The sequence below is a fragment of the Lissotriton helveticus genome, chromosome 3_2, assembly GCF_964261635.1.
Source record: "Lissotriton helveticus chromosome 3_2, aLisHel1.1, whole genome shotgun sequence".
Lineage (NCBI taxonomy): Eukaryota > Metazoa > Chordata > Amphibia > Caudata > Salamandridae > Lissotriton > Lissotriton helveticus.
This window is the reverse complement of record NC_136062.1, coordinates 314141309-314158186: the sequence shown is the minus strand read 5'-3', so window position 1 is coordinate 314158186 and position 16878 is coordinate 314141309. Positions and strand designations below refer to the sequence as shown.

Genomic DNA, 16878 nt, shown 5'->3' with positions numbered 1-16878 from the left:
GCTATGAAATGTACAAATGTGTATTGTAGTTTGTTTTCTTGTATTGAAATGCAGATTGAAATAGGTTGTGCATACAAATGTGTGTACTTTGATAGATGGAATAAGTGAGATATATAAAACACAGGTATACATCTATTTCTGTGTTTCTTTTATATATGATGCCACTAGCAAAAGGTACAGACACATTCATGTTTGGTTTCAGGAATATGGTTAGTGAATATGCTACTTTCTATGAGTGTGTGGAAAGGTACACTTGATTACGCTGGCTAAATTTAGGTGTCTCTTTGAAATGGGAAGTGCAGTTTGACAAGTTTAAATTAATTCATGATCTTGTGACTGTGGTATGTCTCTACTTGCACATGTATTCTCACACGTCTTTTGCCTATGAAGATGGTAGACATGTAAAACATAGGTATGCATCTATTTGTATGTTTCTTTTATATATGATGACACTAGCAAAAGGTATGCTTTGAGAATCATTGTGAGACTTATAACAGTGACATGGGAAGGGTTGCTGTTTTAAATTTGGCTAGGACCAATATTCTGAGTAGTTGTTGAAAACTGAAGCTGCAAGAGAAAAGTGAGGTTTAACACATGTGTGCAAAAGGATGAGTGATTGGGCTACTTGCTATGAGTCTGTGGAAAAGTACACATGAAGTATGCCACATAAATGTAGGTATCGTCTTAAAATGGGAACTGCAGTCTGTCAAGTTTAAGGCTGTTCATGGTCTTGTGAGTGATGTATGTCTCTACTTCTACAACTATTGTCTGATGTGTTCTGCATCTGAATCTGGTCGGTGTGGCTACTGGGAGAGAAATCATTTAGTTTTGCTCTGTCAATCGGTCACAGAGCTTCTGATATCTTCTGAAGGAAGGCATTGTGGAGCCTCCAACATAACTTGCTCAATACCCAGGGGCCATATTTTATGAGCCGAAATGAATACATGTACTTTTTTTTTTACCCAAATTTAGACAGCATGCGCTGAGACACAGATATTCAACTATATCACTGTTATAAGTCTCACCATATTTCTCAAAGCATGCATACATCACTCTGTGTGCTTGGATACCTCTGTTAATAGAAGTAACTATTGTAACATTTTCGCTGGTGAATGGAAGTATACTTCTAGTACTGAGCCTTTCTTTAACAAAGAAAGCTATTTTCAACAGAACATATTAGTACATGCAGTTGAACCTAGTGCTCGATGCAGGGGCGTAACACAGGCCCCCGCAGCCCCTGCATTGCGGGGGTCGGGCCCGCACTCCAGGGGGCCCTTCAGCAGAGCCAGCAAGGCACTACAGATCCATCCGTCAGATATTTGGTAATAAAAATGCTACGCACATTGCTGTTGTTCCTTGCCCCGCCACCAGCACCTCACCGTGGCCTCTTCATATTGGTGCAGGCACGCAGATGTCTCCGCGTACGCGGCTGCGCGGACTTCACCCTTAGGGTGAGGCTGACCCTCCCCCTTCGTTGAGATGCTTTACGTCACGTGGCGGCGGCTGCAGAGTCAGGAAGATGGATACGACCCCAGCCCTGATGGTTTAATTTCGGATTCGGTGTGTCATCCTCCTACGGTCAATAGAATCAGTATCCTTTGTAAGTGGATATTAAGCTTAACCTCATTTGCTATGCGCGCAGACCGCCTGTCCGTGTGTACAATTAATTTTTAACAACTTGAAGTTTTAATAAAGGTGTACCTCTTTCTTTGTATTTCTGGATAACCTTTTTGACCTTAAATATGAACTTTAATGGTATACTTTTTTATGTTTAGTGCTATGTGTAAGTTTGCCGTTTTCTTTGTAGAGGCAACGCTGTAGAGGTATAGTGAGAACAGCCATTTTTCTCAAAAGCCTCTCGTGACGATATTTTCCAGAATGCACCTAAAGCAGCCGATTTTCACTGTGTTATCTAAATGCCGAATGCGGGCTTGTAGCTTCCCCATTCTTTCTTTGTAATCTGCGCAAAATTTACTTTGATGTGTAATTGAATTTAAAACAGAATAAACCCTTATATTGAACAGTTTTCCATTCTATGGACCTGTTATTTTGGCCCATCACCCTCCCGCCCCTGGAAAAATATTCGCCTACAGCTTATGCTCAAATGTAAGAATGTTTTCAAATTTTGTGTGGGCTAAGGACTGCTTAACAATAAATAGACGTCCGTACATGTTTTCACTGTAGGCTGACTTCCTAAACGTGCAATTGTTTTTTTATTATACCTTCCAGCGTCACCCTGAAGTGAAACTAAGTTAAACCTGAAGAGAAAACACAGAAACTGCTGCCAACATCGACCATGCTCAAATATAAACCTATAAAAATGTAGATGAAAATACAGAGAAATAGTTCTCAGCTTCACGTTGCTCAGACAGAGCGTGGTGTCCCTGAACAGAGGTCAGTTATAGCAAAACACGTTTTAATGCCTGCTTGTGCTGCTTAATAGTACTGAGATTCAAGGCACATTAAGGAGAGGTTAGATTCAGGCAGCACTAGGCCAGCTTTACCCATACTGCCTGCGTTCGAGGCTCCTATTTTGATCCCATTTATTTAAACAAGTGTTCATGTGCTCACTTAAAATAGCACCATTCGTTCATGCACTGCGGGCATTGCAGGCTTTAAAAGGGGCAGACAGAGCAGACGTGGGCTTCAGTAACTTAGACTATATTGAAGGGCCAGGAGTTTGGGGATGTGTTATAGGCTACCAATGCAGCGCCACCTTGCTCAAGACAGAGTAAGCAGTGTGGTCCTTAGTTTTTGGGGGATAAGAATGGTTTACAGAAACTATGAGGTGATGCGAATGAGTGTGTAGACCTACAGCAGTGATAGTTCTAGGAAGCAGATGAGGCTGTAATTTCCACTAAGAAAGACTTCCCTGAACCACGGCCGGGTGTAAACTTACGATGCCCTCCCCTCTCCCTCACTCTTCAGTGGGGCTCAGGCCGCTACTTCTTTCAGCGGACCATGAGGCTACGTCACAGTAGGCGTACGGCTGTAGGACTAGGTGTGCTGTGTAAGATGGACCAGTGACTCCCAGCAATGTATATACTTCTTCCATTGCCCCTAATTTCTTTCTGATGTTTACATTCTCAAACTTTCTGCCCCACGATTCGGCTGCACTGTGCTACGTTCACCTACCCTTTCAACCAATTGTGTGGTCCTTACCGACCCCCCCCAAAATCCTAACCTGTATTCCATATAAGTATCACAGTAACAGCAGTTGTACAGCACCTTCTAACATAAGCAGGTCATCTTGGTGCTTTCTTAATTTTGGCGCCTTTTTCGGACAGGTCTGAGATTTCCACCACTCGGTTGAAGATAGTTTCTTGATAGTTGCTTGGATGTGTGTGGCCAGTAGAGATTTGTTGAATATTTTGCTTAGAAAATGTTCCATCGAAAATGTGAAAGTAAAATGAGTTTGATCCTGCGTATGGTTGTTGTAGTGTGTTTTATGTATGGATTGCTGTGCCGAAGGCCGATGCCATTTGCATATTTCAAGCACTTGCTGGCAAATGCAGCCGTGCTTCATCTGTATCTTGGGGGTAATACCTTAAAACAGGTGGATCTCTTCTGACAGTTATACTAGCTGTTGGTATTGCCGGGAGATTACTGCACAGCTACTGCCTCATCCTGAGGATAATGCAGTATGGGCCCTGTCCAAGTGTGAGTCACTTAGGCAGCTGAGATGGATCTGTGTGTTGTAACTATTCATGTTGGGGCTGCCTCACATCTTGTTCGGTTGGGTCCCACATGGACAAAGAGGCCCGAGGGGTCCTGGTGCTCTCCTGTTTGATTGCTGGGAGGGAGGAGGCCCATTGTGGGCAAAGGCCGGCAATGTTAGGGGCACCTCTGCAGCAGACAGCAATCTTGTATTTCATACAATCACATGGGAATGTGCAGATTAAGTATCAGGAGATGTTTTAAATATTCTTTGTACCCCCACATACAACATGGGGGTTTCCATACTGTTCATGATGTGTACCACAAGCCATTTCATGTGCTTAAACCGTGTTCCCATCTGGCATGTGTTATAAAACACTCCTAATAGCTTTCAACAAAACACACTTCCAACCCTTAGGTTGGCAAAGACCTTTGATTGCTGTTTCCCAGCATGAGATTTACGTATGTATTTTTTAATTATGCTTGGCCCCGGGGGTTAGTTTGTATCAAGGTGGTTCTACATTGCCAGCACTGCACCCTGTGTATTGTGGTGCAGTTTCTACGCCCTGCAGGTGTGCGTCTTCAAGGATGGCGCAGCTTGGAAATGGCCCATTGGCCTTTGTGGAAGGGAAGGACACGGACAGTTCATGACCATCTACTATACAAAGAGAGACCATATCATGCCATTCCATGACTGAGTGCCCTTCCATTTCTGGTGCTTTGCACCATTTCTAATGTTTTAAGATCTTCAAGTTTCTTCTTGCTCAAATGGGTGTAATTTCTGATATTTATATGTTGTGATCGTCTTCATTGCATATTTTGTTCGTAAGAAACTGTCACTCATAGTCGTTGAAATGTCACTCATAATTACACTGAAATTATGAAAATGTCACGCATGGCAATTTGAAACCTTGGCAGCTATGCCCCAAGCAGCACCTGTGTTCCAGCCACCAGGGGCACCATCAGCGCTGTAGCTCACACAGGCAGCACTACACTCTCGCCAGCACTGGTTGCACCAGTGAGTTGCCTCATAACAGTCCTGCCTCATAAATTAAATGGTGCGTGCCGCGTGCGGTAGGTGCAGGTGATCTGAGCTTCCGGACCCAGCAGCAAGTGGGTTGAAGGCAACTGCATTGAGGCCAGAGACCATTTGCCTATTTACATACCTTTGTAAACTGGTTACCAAGGCTTAGTTCTTTTCTGGTTCCAGTACCCCCTGAGCCCCTACTCTGCCTATTCCTTACATTTGAAATTCACATTTACTGCCGTAGTGTGAGAATGTATTCCAATGAAAAGGAATATAAAGTAAGGTTGCCTCAAGAAAAATGCAAGCAATGTGTGGTTTAAAGAGCCTGGAAAGACCTCGTCTTGACACCAAATAGGGTTATAAATAAAGTATGTATTGATTTGTAATGTGACTTTTCTGTCTTTGTTGGCTGCAACCCTAGAACACAATTAAAAGTGCTTTATATTTATATTTGTTGTTCGAAGTATGCACATATAAGTGCTGAAAATACGGCTTTAGGTGACTGCTTATTTTTGTCCCTTCTGGGAGATCAAAATAATGAGCTGGCAACCCTAATCATAAGACTGGAAGTTTGTTGCAGGATCAGCACCTTATTTATTTCCTCCATTCTCGATCCCTGATTAGCGCCGCAATAGTTTAACTTATATCTGAAAACCCTTTGCCGCTGTCAATAACATGATGAGTTACTTCAAGTGTCTGCGAAGGCACCCTGCATTTAGACAACTCACTCATTTTCGCCCTTCACTTTTATGCTCACCCTGCACTCACAGCAATCCCAATGCACTCACACTGATCACCATGTACTCCCACCATTCACCCGCTCACCCGGCACTCACAGTGATCACTGCACTCACAATGCACAAGCGCTGTTTACCGTGTACCTCACCCTGCAGTCACACAAGAACACTACTCCCCCTGCACTCATGTCACACTTCACTCACCTGTCCCCCTCACTGCTCAATCAGCAATCTCACTTAAACAAGCCCATCACTAACCATGTATTTTTTTGTCCCATTCTGCACTTACATCCGCACCCAAATTCATATAGTCATCTCACTCACCTTGCAGTCACTCCTCTTACACTACTCGCACACTGTCTCCTCACTCACCGTGCACTCACATGGGTACTCCTACCACCCACAAAGTGCAGAGGGTTAATGTGCCTACAACAAAGAATGTGTACCATGCACATCATAGAACTTAGTGTGAGTAAACTATGAGTAGCACTATAAAAAAAAAAATGTTTGTCAAAAAGGTGCTATAGAGAGATTAGGTGCATTGTTGGTGAGTGTTAGTGAAGGAATTCATCGAAAAGGAGGAAATGGGGAGGGCTGCCAAAAAATACTGTCCGATGCCATCCAGAGACTTGTTGAGGTATGGGCAAAGTGGACTCCGGCCCAGGACCCCAGTCTTCCAGGGGGCCCCTTATGAATCCAGCTCTGTTTTGTAGTCTTGCCCTGATGGCATGAACTTATTCTTGAACAGATTGTTTTAAATACAACTTTCCTTCGCTTTTTTCAATATTGGTGATGTGTGTCTATTACAAACATTTTGTAGAGGAATGTTGTGTTTCATGCAACATCCATAAAAAAAATTTGGGAGCAAATCAGGATCTCACACATATGAGAAATGGGAGAGCGTCACAGAGATTAAGTGCAATAAAATGCTGCTGTGTTACAATATTGAAAACACGCATCACTATCCCTGAATATTACATGTAAACACATTTAGAATTTGGGCTAGTGTATCTGTGTACTGTCTGTGACTCACCCAAAGAGGGCATGAAAGAGCTGAAATAGGATCATAAATTCGAAACTGTTCTTACAGTGGTCCCCAAAATATGTTCGGCAGTTGGCCACTAAAATCCTTAAGATGTGCCTGGTGCCATCTGCGAACATGATGGCCCTAATTACCACATGGGTTTGCACGCCCTGGCCCATGGAAAAGACATTTTGTGTATAAAGTTCGGCAAAAAAAAAGAAAATTGTAGCAAAGGCGCCGAAAGTTTAAACTCTGCATAAGTGTTTCTATGATGGTGCACAAAAGAAAGGGGGAATTAGTTCGGCTAAATAGGTTTGATTTATGTATGCTGCTGCTTGCTGTACTTATTATTGTTTTACCTGTCACTTTGAAACATTTGCACCTTCATGGACAGGCACAAACCAAAAGGTCATTGGTTGACTAAAGTGGTTTGATTTTTTTATGCTGCTGCCTGCTGTACTTGTTACTGTTTAGTTAGTCGCTTTGACATTTTTGAGTCTTCAAAAAGGGAAATGTTAGTTTAAACTGGTTTGTTTATTGTATAGTACTGTAGTTGTTATTGTTTACCTGTTGCTTTGAAATATGTGTGCCTTCATGCACACACCAAACGGGGAATTGTTTGACTAACCTGGCTTCATTTTTGCATACTGCTGGACTTGTTTTTATCATGCATTTTGAATGTATTTTCATGTTGATGCAAGAAGAAAGTAAATTGTTTTACTAAACATGTTTGATTTTTGTTTATTGCTGGACTGGTGATTGCTTTATTATGCACTTTGAAAGTAGTTGCACTTTTCGTTTGCTTTCCAAACTACTGTTTGTTTAGATTATCATTAGGTACTTGCTGATATGATTTGTTTTTATTCTACATGCGGTGTTATTTATGGTGTTGCTTGCACTTGTCTGTAATATGTGTGCCTTAAATCTTGTATTTAGCTTTATTTACACTACAGAAATTATAAATTAAAACAGACCAACATCTGCATCAATGTTCTGAAGCATCCAAACAGTTTTCATCCTCAGCCTTGTTTGCGTGCCTGTTTTGTAATGCTTACTAATAAAGACATGATGGTAGAAATTGAAATTGCTTCCTCGGTTCACGTTATTATCGTGCACAACCCTTGGCAGTTGCTAGTGTGTGACATGCAGAAAATTCACTAGTCGATTTTTCTTGCCTTTCGCAGGATACTTAGTTATACCTTGTGTACTTCTCATGTATATTGTCAGTCGAGTTTTTATGGAATCGCAGGTTGGGGTTTGTCTTTCAAAGTTTCACAGTATTGTCCATTAATGTCAATTCTAATTCAGACGCTTCATAGTTTTTCTTCAGCCATAGGCAGTTCCTGAGACAATAGGATCACTCTTAGGCATTTTTCTGATTGATGCCTCAGTTAAATAATCTGCTTTTGATATTATTGTTACAAATGGTGTAGGTTATGTGTTAAGAGGGTTTCCCACTTTCTGATTAGAACAACGAGAAAGACAATATAGAGGCATTTCATTTAAATGTTGGAGGTTTTAAATCAAAATATGCCAGATTTTTGGGTGATGGGTCAAAGTGATAGGTTGTGGGGCTGTCCCCCCCCTCCCCCTGTGTTTTGCAGGGGGGCCCCTCAAGTTTCGTTACGCCACTGGCTCGATGCTATGAGATGAAAGATGGTTCTCAAATTCAAAGAGAAAAAATTGTTCCAAGGAGTGTAGAAGAAGTAATAGCTGAAGAAGTTCAAGGGAGGTGTACACAAGCTCCTGCATTTAAGTGGGATTGTAGCAGTATTTGCAGTAGTCGAAAGGAGTCTATTGACATTTTATGAATTCTTTTACGAGAATATGGCAGGAAAAGTATTAAACAGAAAATTAAGATGTTACAAGGACTGGATCAATGTAAAATAAGAAAATATACTAAGTTACAAGGTCATTCTCTGGCTTGTCTCTCAAGAAAAGTCTGCCAAAGTACTTTTCATCATTTAAGAATGCTTGCTATACACCACTCTGGAAAGCGGACGTTAGCAAGGAGACTCTACTATGTAAAAACTCCTGCATTTTGTTTAGGTGAAATGAACACAGCTCTTTTGCACGGTTCGTATCTGATATTGAGAACGTTTGTGATGATATACAGTTTTGTTTTTTGGGATAAGAAGATGAGTGTAAAGAAACAGAGTTAAATAAGTGTAGTTGTTGAAGAACAGGAGCAAGAAATTAGGATTGATGAGATTGCAGAAGAAATTATAAAGTTTAAGGCTGTTTAGTCATAAAAACAAACTGTTTGTATTTGTTGTCGTCGTACTCACTGAGTCTAACTAGGAATGTTGAGTTATATTTAAAAAGTGAAAAAGTACATAATGATAAATGGTAGCAATTTGGTGTCTATATGTTGGTAGAAGGTTAGTTTGAATTGGGTGTTGATCAAGTCATTTGTCAATATTTTTACAACAAATTAGAAGAAAATAAAATGCCAGGTAGGGCAGTACATAATAACTTAGAGTTGGTACCTATTCCTCAAGAACTCAGTGAATAAAATACATATGAGTCTATTCCTATTCAACCTGTACACCCATTTCAGGCCATAGTTTATATGGAGCCTAAAACTGGTAAGCTGCTTCCAACAGATTTACAATAAGGTCTGAAAGGAAGAGTTGTCTACTTACCTTTAGATTTTAAGAAACACATTGAAACTGTTGGTGTAGTCAGAGAAGAAAATGAGCCAGTAGTTATTCTAGTAAATGGTGTAAAAACAAAGAGTCGAGAAATCGTATGGGATATCATGGTCCTAAGACCCTATTGCCAATAGAGTCTTAGAACCATATTATCCCATACAACCCGACTCCTACTATTTTTAATATCCCTGCCAGATCGAAGAATAAAAGAAACTGGGATCTGACAGTGGACTTTTAATCATTATGCCCCTGGCAAAAATATCTTTCTAAGAGTTCCCTGAAACATGGTTGAGTCCACCCTGACTTCGAGGCACCAGGGTGTCCCGATGATGAAACATGACACCACTAGGGTGTGTGAGAGAATATAAAACAAAAGGACATACCTCCTTCCCCACCTGCCGGTAGCAAACTGCCCGCAGCTTCACATAGGGGTATTCCACCAGTGTCAGTTCAGGATTCATTCCTTATAATCAACCGGTTCTGTCGGTTAAATAAGTAGGGGAGTACTTTTTGTGAAACAGTGTTATAACACCGGAGGGTACACTCCCCTCGTGAGTTCCTCCCAGCCCTTCAAGAAGCGAGAGACCTTTATCACTTTGTTAGTGCAAAAAGATCTGGATAAATAGTTTGCAATTTTATTTTCACACCCCGGGATATACTCAGCTCTGAAGCAGAAATTTTCCAGACCCAAAATCTATTTACAAATGCGGGGTGTACGGTGTTCCATGCCTTTAACCGTGAACATGAATATAAGTGGCGTGTGGTCTATGTGGATAGTAAAATTTAGGCCCCAAAGAAAGAACTGTGTTTCACTGTTCAGTAACACGCCAGGGCCTCCTTCTCAACTACAGAATATTTACTTTGAGCGTTGGTAAGGTCGTGGGACGCAAAAGCAATTATTATTCTTTCCTCCTTGCCTTCCTTTTGAGACACTGTTGCTCCCAGAGCCTTGTTGGAGGCATCAGTAGTGAGGATGTTTTATCTCCTTCAAAAGTGTCTGATGCTGGAGCATTGACAATCTTTTCTTTTAAAGCATACACAGTGCACTTGTGTTCTACCTGTCATTCAAACTCCTCGTTTTTCTTTAAAAGGTTCCGCAAATGTTCACATTTCTTGGAGACGTTTTTAATGTATTTGGCCATATACTCTAGTAAACCCAGAAAGTATTTTAACTCGACCTTGCTCTTGGGATACGGGTCATCTCGCACTGCACTCAACAAGTTATTTTTTTACCTGAACCCATTTTATGAAATAGAGTGCCCCAAGTAGTACACGGATGTCACTCTGATCTGACACGTGGATTTCTGTACAGTCAAACCAGCCTCCTTCAACCTTTTGAAGACATCCCTGAGGGTTTGGTCAGGGGCTTCAGATATCTGCCCGTACACCAGGATGTCATCCTGGAAACACATGGTGTTATCCATGTCTCTTAGGATTTGGTGCATTATCTTTTGGAAGACTGCTGCAGCCGATGCCAGACCAAATGGCATTCTTTGAAATATGTATGCTCCCTGCGGGGTGATAAATGTTATGAGGAGTCTAGAGTTGGGGTGGAGATCCACTTGGTGGTAGGCCAGGGAGAGGTCTATGACACTAAACTACGTAGCCTGTCCACGGTACTAAGCATTTCATTTATGTTGGGAAGTCGGTACCTTTTGACCCAGATACTTTCATTTAGACTGCGCAAGACCACGCATAACCAAATCCCTTCTCCACTGGCCTTAGATGCAATCCCGATGATGGCCAACCATTCAGACATGTGTATGGGTTGAATGAAGCCCATTTTGCACAATCTGTTCAATTCCTTCTCTAGGGGTTCCTTCATCAAATGAGGTACAGGACATAGCTTGTGCACCATGGGTCTAGCATTTGTTTTCAGTTTTATGTTATGTTGGAAATCCTTCAGAAAGCTTTCAGAAAACAAAGTGGGGAACTCCTCACATATACTGGCTCCGGATTGGTTTTCATCCAAAATGTCTAAGTATTTGCTAGCGCACAACCTGATCGATTTAATTCCAACTAGTTGTTGAGTTTAATAATTTTCGGGGTGCTCCTGGGGTAACGTGTCCACCCTATGACGTCCTATTTAACATACAAATTTGCTTCCAATGTGTTTGGTTGCATCCCCCTGTTTGCACACTCCTTTCTGCTTCTCTTTCAGAGAAACTAAATAAAGTTCACATATTCAGTTCTAATTTTAAAGTCTTTTATTGTTTTACTATTTTCATCTTCATCTTTTAATTCGTAATATCCTTTATATTAGATCAGCATTTCACACATTATTTATTTTCATAATGCTCCAATGCATTTCGAGCCATTGCGCTCTTCTTCAGGGAGCCACTCTATTGAACAGAATAAATGCACGCATATGAACACATTTGTGTTAACAGGTATGTTACTTTAAATTCTAATAAACTAAATGATTAGTGCCAATATCTGCTTTGTGTTTGATTTCTTCATACGTGCCTGTGTGTATTGCACTTGGTTATAAAAAAGTGTTATATGTGCTCATCTGAGTGTGTTTCACGAGCTAAGTAACCAAGTTATTACCCACCGGACATTCCGACAAGTGACTGTAGTGTTATTTATAAAAAACAATGATATGTCGCACACTCAGTGACCCCCTTCTCAGCGATCGAACATGCCTGTTTATTTCTCACAGAGTCTTTGTCAACGTAGTGAAAGTTTGCGATGGTAACTATAAGAAAAACAATGTGGATTTTTCATTACCCATTAGGTATCACTATACAAGCATCCAAAGTTAATCTACCTTGCTGCCAGTATGATCGCCAACACTTACTTTATGTTCCATCTTGAAATGACCAATAGCTCGCAACTCAAAGTCTTTGGCGGTATGGTGTATGAAGCGGATCACGGTCCATGAATATTATCACGAGACACTACGTGTGTCAATAATAATATAAAAATGGCGGTGTCAACTGTCGGGTCAATGTTCAATTTGTTGACTGATATGGGATCATGTTCTAAAAACGATATTTATGTCGTAAAATGAACAGATGAATGCGCGATACTTAAATCAGATGATAATACGTAAATGATAACACCTAAATTATGACGAAGTTGTGTATGCATAAGGATATGCAGATACATCCCCACTATGGCACACCAGTTGGACAAAAGATGCCTTTCAATAGTTGATCATTCAAAGTGTAGAAATTTATTGAAACAACTTTTTTTCATCGGAAGGTCGATATTACATTCATATCAATCCAATGTTATTGGGTAATTTCCAGAATGAGGAACATTCAAAGTGCATTACTCCGATGCATTTCGGGCGGTGCCCTTTCTCAAGGAGTACTAGGAAGAAGACAAAGATGTGTAAGGATTGGAGGGTGAGGGGCGCGGTAATGAACTAAATAATTTAAGGTGTCTATCAATGAGTGGGGACATTTTGGCTTGTACAAAAACGGAGGGGCGAGTGAAAGGTGGTGCCAGCTATTGACTAAAACGGAGTGTGAATTTAACGATATCAGGACGTGAATGACGGGTATTAAAACGTGGCGGACTAAGAAAAGGCAAATGACTTACTTGAAATTCGATGTAACGCGGAGCGTTACTGACAGGTTCTGCAAAGGGTGAAAACGCTGGACGCGAGTGATCCGGATGTGGGGAAATTAACCGAGAAAACGTGAAATAGGAAAAGGACTGGAAGACAGACTGAGGTAGATAGAGATCGTGACGCCATCTTGGAATGGGGAAAAGTGAGGAACGTGGGATCTGGTTGAGGATGTGGGATTTAAGTGAAACATCAACAATGAAGTTAAATAAAACATAAGCAATAAAGAGACAATGTAGAGCAATCTGACACATTAAAGAAAACAACTATATTCAAAACGGTCATTAAGGCCAAAAGGCTTCTGAGTCTGTAGGCGGAACATCCATTCGAGTTCTCTTTTTAGTAGAAGTTTGTTGTTGTCAGTTCCTTCTTTTTTGTTGACGATTTCGAGGATGATGAATTGCAATTGAGCAATAGTGTGACGGGCTTCCAGAAAATGTATGGCTATGTTGGATTTAACATTTTTAAGTCGAATGTTTGATTTGTGTTCATTCAAGCGTGTCTTAATTTTTCTTTCTGTTTTACCAACATATAATTTACCGCACGGACATTTCAGGGCATATATTAGGTTGCAAGAGTCACATGTCCCGTTGACTTGTAGATTGATAGCATTACCTTTCATAGGGTGACGGATGATGTTGCCTTTAATGACACAGTTACAGTGGCTGCAGTTGAGACAAGGCTGAGTACCTTTGTAGTTTTGAGCTATACAGGTTGGTTTAGATAATATTTCTTTGATGTTTTTACTTCTTGTGTGTGCAAACAAAGGTAAAGGTTTAAACATGTCGCCAAAATCTGGTTCAACTTGAAGGATGGGCCAGTGTTTAAGAATGATTCTTTTGTAGGTGTTGCTGGCTGTTGAATATTTTGATACTAAAACCATTCGTTGTTGTTCCTTGACGGGTTGTCTAGTGAGAGCCTCTTGTCGTGATATTTGTGCCACACGAGTTTGTGCTACAGATAGGACTTGTGTAGGGTATCCCCTGTCCAAGAATCGATTATGCATTTCTTGCATGCGTGCTTTCATAGTGTCTTCATCGGACACTATACGTTTGACACGTAATAATTGAGAGAAAGGCAAGTGTTTTTTCAGGGACTCTTGATGGTAGCTTTGATAATGCAATGTGTTATTTCGATCGGTATTTTTTCTGTGAAGGTCCGTGGTAATGCCAGTTGAGGAGATTTTAATGTTGACATCCAAGAATGTTATTTCAGAATTGCTGATCTGCCAGGTTAGCTTGATACCTTCATCCTTTGAATTGAGGTGATGGAGAGATTGTTCAAGAGATTCTTTGGAGTCCGTCCAGACGAAAAATAAATCGTCAATGTATCTGACATAAAGTTTGGTATTTTCTTGAAAGTTGATGTCACCATAGATGTGTGTTTTCTCAAAGTTTTCCATATATATATTGGCATATGTGGGGGCAGCACAATTTCCCATCGCCATTCCAGATAGCTGTAGAAACCATTAGTTGTTAACTTGAAAATAGCTGTGATACAACGTGTAGACCATTAATTCCATCAGAAAAGATTGCATGGAATTCTCAATGTTGCTGTGTAGTAAAGCTTGCTCAATAGCTTCGATACCGCCCTCATGCGGGATGGATGTATATAGAGAGCTGACGTCAGCTGTACACAGTATGTATTGATTGTTGTCCTCAATTTGAATGTTAGCCAATTTGAGTAAGAAATCAGTTGTGTCCTTGATGTAGCTGGTAGCCTTCGTGACAATTGGTTGCAAATAGCGATCTATAAATTTGCCCGGTGACTCATGGATCGAACCCTTAGTGGATACTATCGGCCGAAATGGGGGATTTTTAAGATCCTTATGTATTTTAGGGCTCATGTGTATAGTAGGGCTCCTCGGATGTTCAACCAACAAAAAGTTCTTGGTGCGCTCTTGGATAATGTCATTTTGAAAAGCTCGCATGACGATGTCTTTAAGAGTATTCTGGAACTCTCTGGTAGGATTGTTTTCAAGTCGCATGTAGAGAGAAGTGTCTTGTATGTGTTCTTGAAGTCGTTGTGTGTATAGAGACGTGTCCAGAATGACTAAGGCTCCTCCCTTGTCGGCTTTAATGCATTTTATATCCTTTTTGTTGGCTAAAGATTTTAGGGTGTCTCGATCCTTGGTGGTGAGATTCTGATTTCTAATGTTTCTGTTGAAGTTAATTTTGGCAACATCATTGTGGACCAATTTTTCGAATAAATCGATGGATTTATGACTACTAGGAGCCTGGTATGAACTTGAAGGTCGGAGGCCTTTCAGTTGATCAGGTTTGTCACCTTGGGTTGGAGGCATGATGTTTTCAAAAAAGTGGCGCAATCTAAGTTTTCTGACGAATTTAAAGGTGCTCACTTCGAGTTCCAGTTGGTTAGTATGTGCGGTTGGAACGAAGGATGTGCCTTTTTCAAGTAAATTCATTTGATGTGGAGTGATGGTGGTACTAGAGATATTAATTACTAAATGTTCTTTTTTGGTTTCGGATCCTTCAAGGTTGCTTTGCTCCGTGTGGTAGGGGCGGTTGATTCTTTTTCTTTTGTTTTTGCTCCTCCTGAGTCTTCGGTGTTCTCCGTATCTGAATCTAAAAAATGAACCGCAGAAGTTTGGATGTGTGAGGTGGTGGAGGTACTTGCTTGTTCTTGAGATGATCTTGAAGTAGTGTTTTTGCGAGGTGGACGAGTTGAGGTGTCGCTGCCGGAAGATGATGTATCGGTCTGCATATTATTTGGCCGATTACGTCGTCGTTGGGCATAGATGTCCGCCCAGGAATAAACTTCGTCGAGCTTATAATCAAGCGTGTCCCTGCGGAATTTTCTAATTTTTCGCTCATTGATTTCTCTCTGATGTTTGTCGAGGGTGATTTTCAAGTCTTCCAATGTGTTGGTTAGTTCTTCTGGAGTCAACATTTCTTTGAGTTCTTTGTCAATGTCTTTGATTTCATGTTCAAGTTCTTTCAAGATACCGGAAAGTTCTTCGACTATTAGGAGAATAAGGTCCAAACTACATTTGTTTAGTATTCCATCCCATTTATCTTTGAAAGTTTTGGAATTTTTACACAGGGAGGGTTTCAACGCGATCCTTAAACCGCGAGGGATTCTGAGTGCCCGGTGGTATTTGAGTAATGTGCTCGCGTGGAGCTTTTGATTGATATGCCTTTTGGAAAGATATAGTAATTGTCGTATACATTGCTCTTTATTACGAGTGGTGGAGGCTGGGGTAATGTCTTCCTCAATTAAAGCATAGATGCGTTGACGTTCCTCATCGTCATACGCTAAGGTATGTGCTCGAGCTTCAGTGCTTCGGCTGATTTCTTCGTACTGCATTGTAGTGCGTGCAAACCACCAGAGGCGGATCGAGGAATAATCGAAGGAGTGGTAGGTGGTGCACAGCTGTAGTTGAATAGATTCAAACTTCAGTTAAACGCTGTAGTGGGTGCACAGGTGGGTGGTGTCTCCGACTGAAACCCTACAGAAAATGACGAAGTTGTGTATGCATAAGGATATGCAGATACATCCCCACTATGGCACACCAGTTGGACAAAAGATGCCTTTCAATAGTTGATCATTCAAAGTGTAGAAATTTATTGAAACAACTTTTTTTCATCGGAAGGTCGATATTACATTCATATCAATCCAATGTTATTGGGTAATTTCCAGAATGAGGAACATTCAAAGTGCATTACTCCGATGCATTTCGGGCGGTGCCCTTTCTCAAGGAGTACTAGGAAGAAGACAAAGATGTGCAAGGATTGGAGGGTGAGGGGCGCGGTAATGAACTAAATAATTTAAGGTGTCTATCAATGAGTGGGGACATTTTGGCTTGTACAAAAACGGATGGAATTAATGGTCTACACGTTGTATCACAGCTATTTTCAAGTTAACAACGAATGGTTTCTACAGCTATCTGGAATGGCGATGGGAAATTGTGCTGCCCCCACATATGCCAATATATATATGGAAAACTTTGAGAAAACACACATCTATGGTGACATCAACTTTCAAGAAAATACCAAACTTTATGTCAGATACATTGACGATTTATTTTTCGTCTGGACGGACTCCAAAGAATCTCTTGAACAATCTCTCCATCACCTCAATTCAAAGGATGAACGTATCAAGCTAACCTGGCAGATCAGCAATTCTGAAATAACATTCTTGGATGTCAACATTAAAATCTCCTCAACTGGCATTACCACGGA

At 40.9% G+C, this 16878-nt stretch overlaps 1 long non-coding RNA gene across 13 annotated transcripts in view; it reads left to right on the top strand.

The window, feature by feature from the left end:
* Positions 1-1465: 1465 nt before the first annotated feature.
* LOC144826311 (uncharacterized) overlaps positions 1466-16878 on the top strand; it is a 1506634-nt gene continuing 1491221 nt past the window's right edge. For 12 of the 13 annotated variants that reach the window (XR_013609779.1, XR_013609774.1, XR_013609778.1 and 9 more), the window contains exons 1-2: positions 1466-1600; positions 2230-2394. This is a non-coding gene — a long non-coding RNA (uncharacterized LOC144826311). The remainder of the gene's footprint in view (positions 1601-2229; positions 2395-16878) is intronic. The other variant, XR_013609781.1, reaches the window with a different exon arrangement.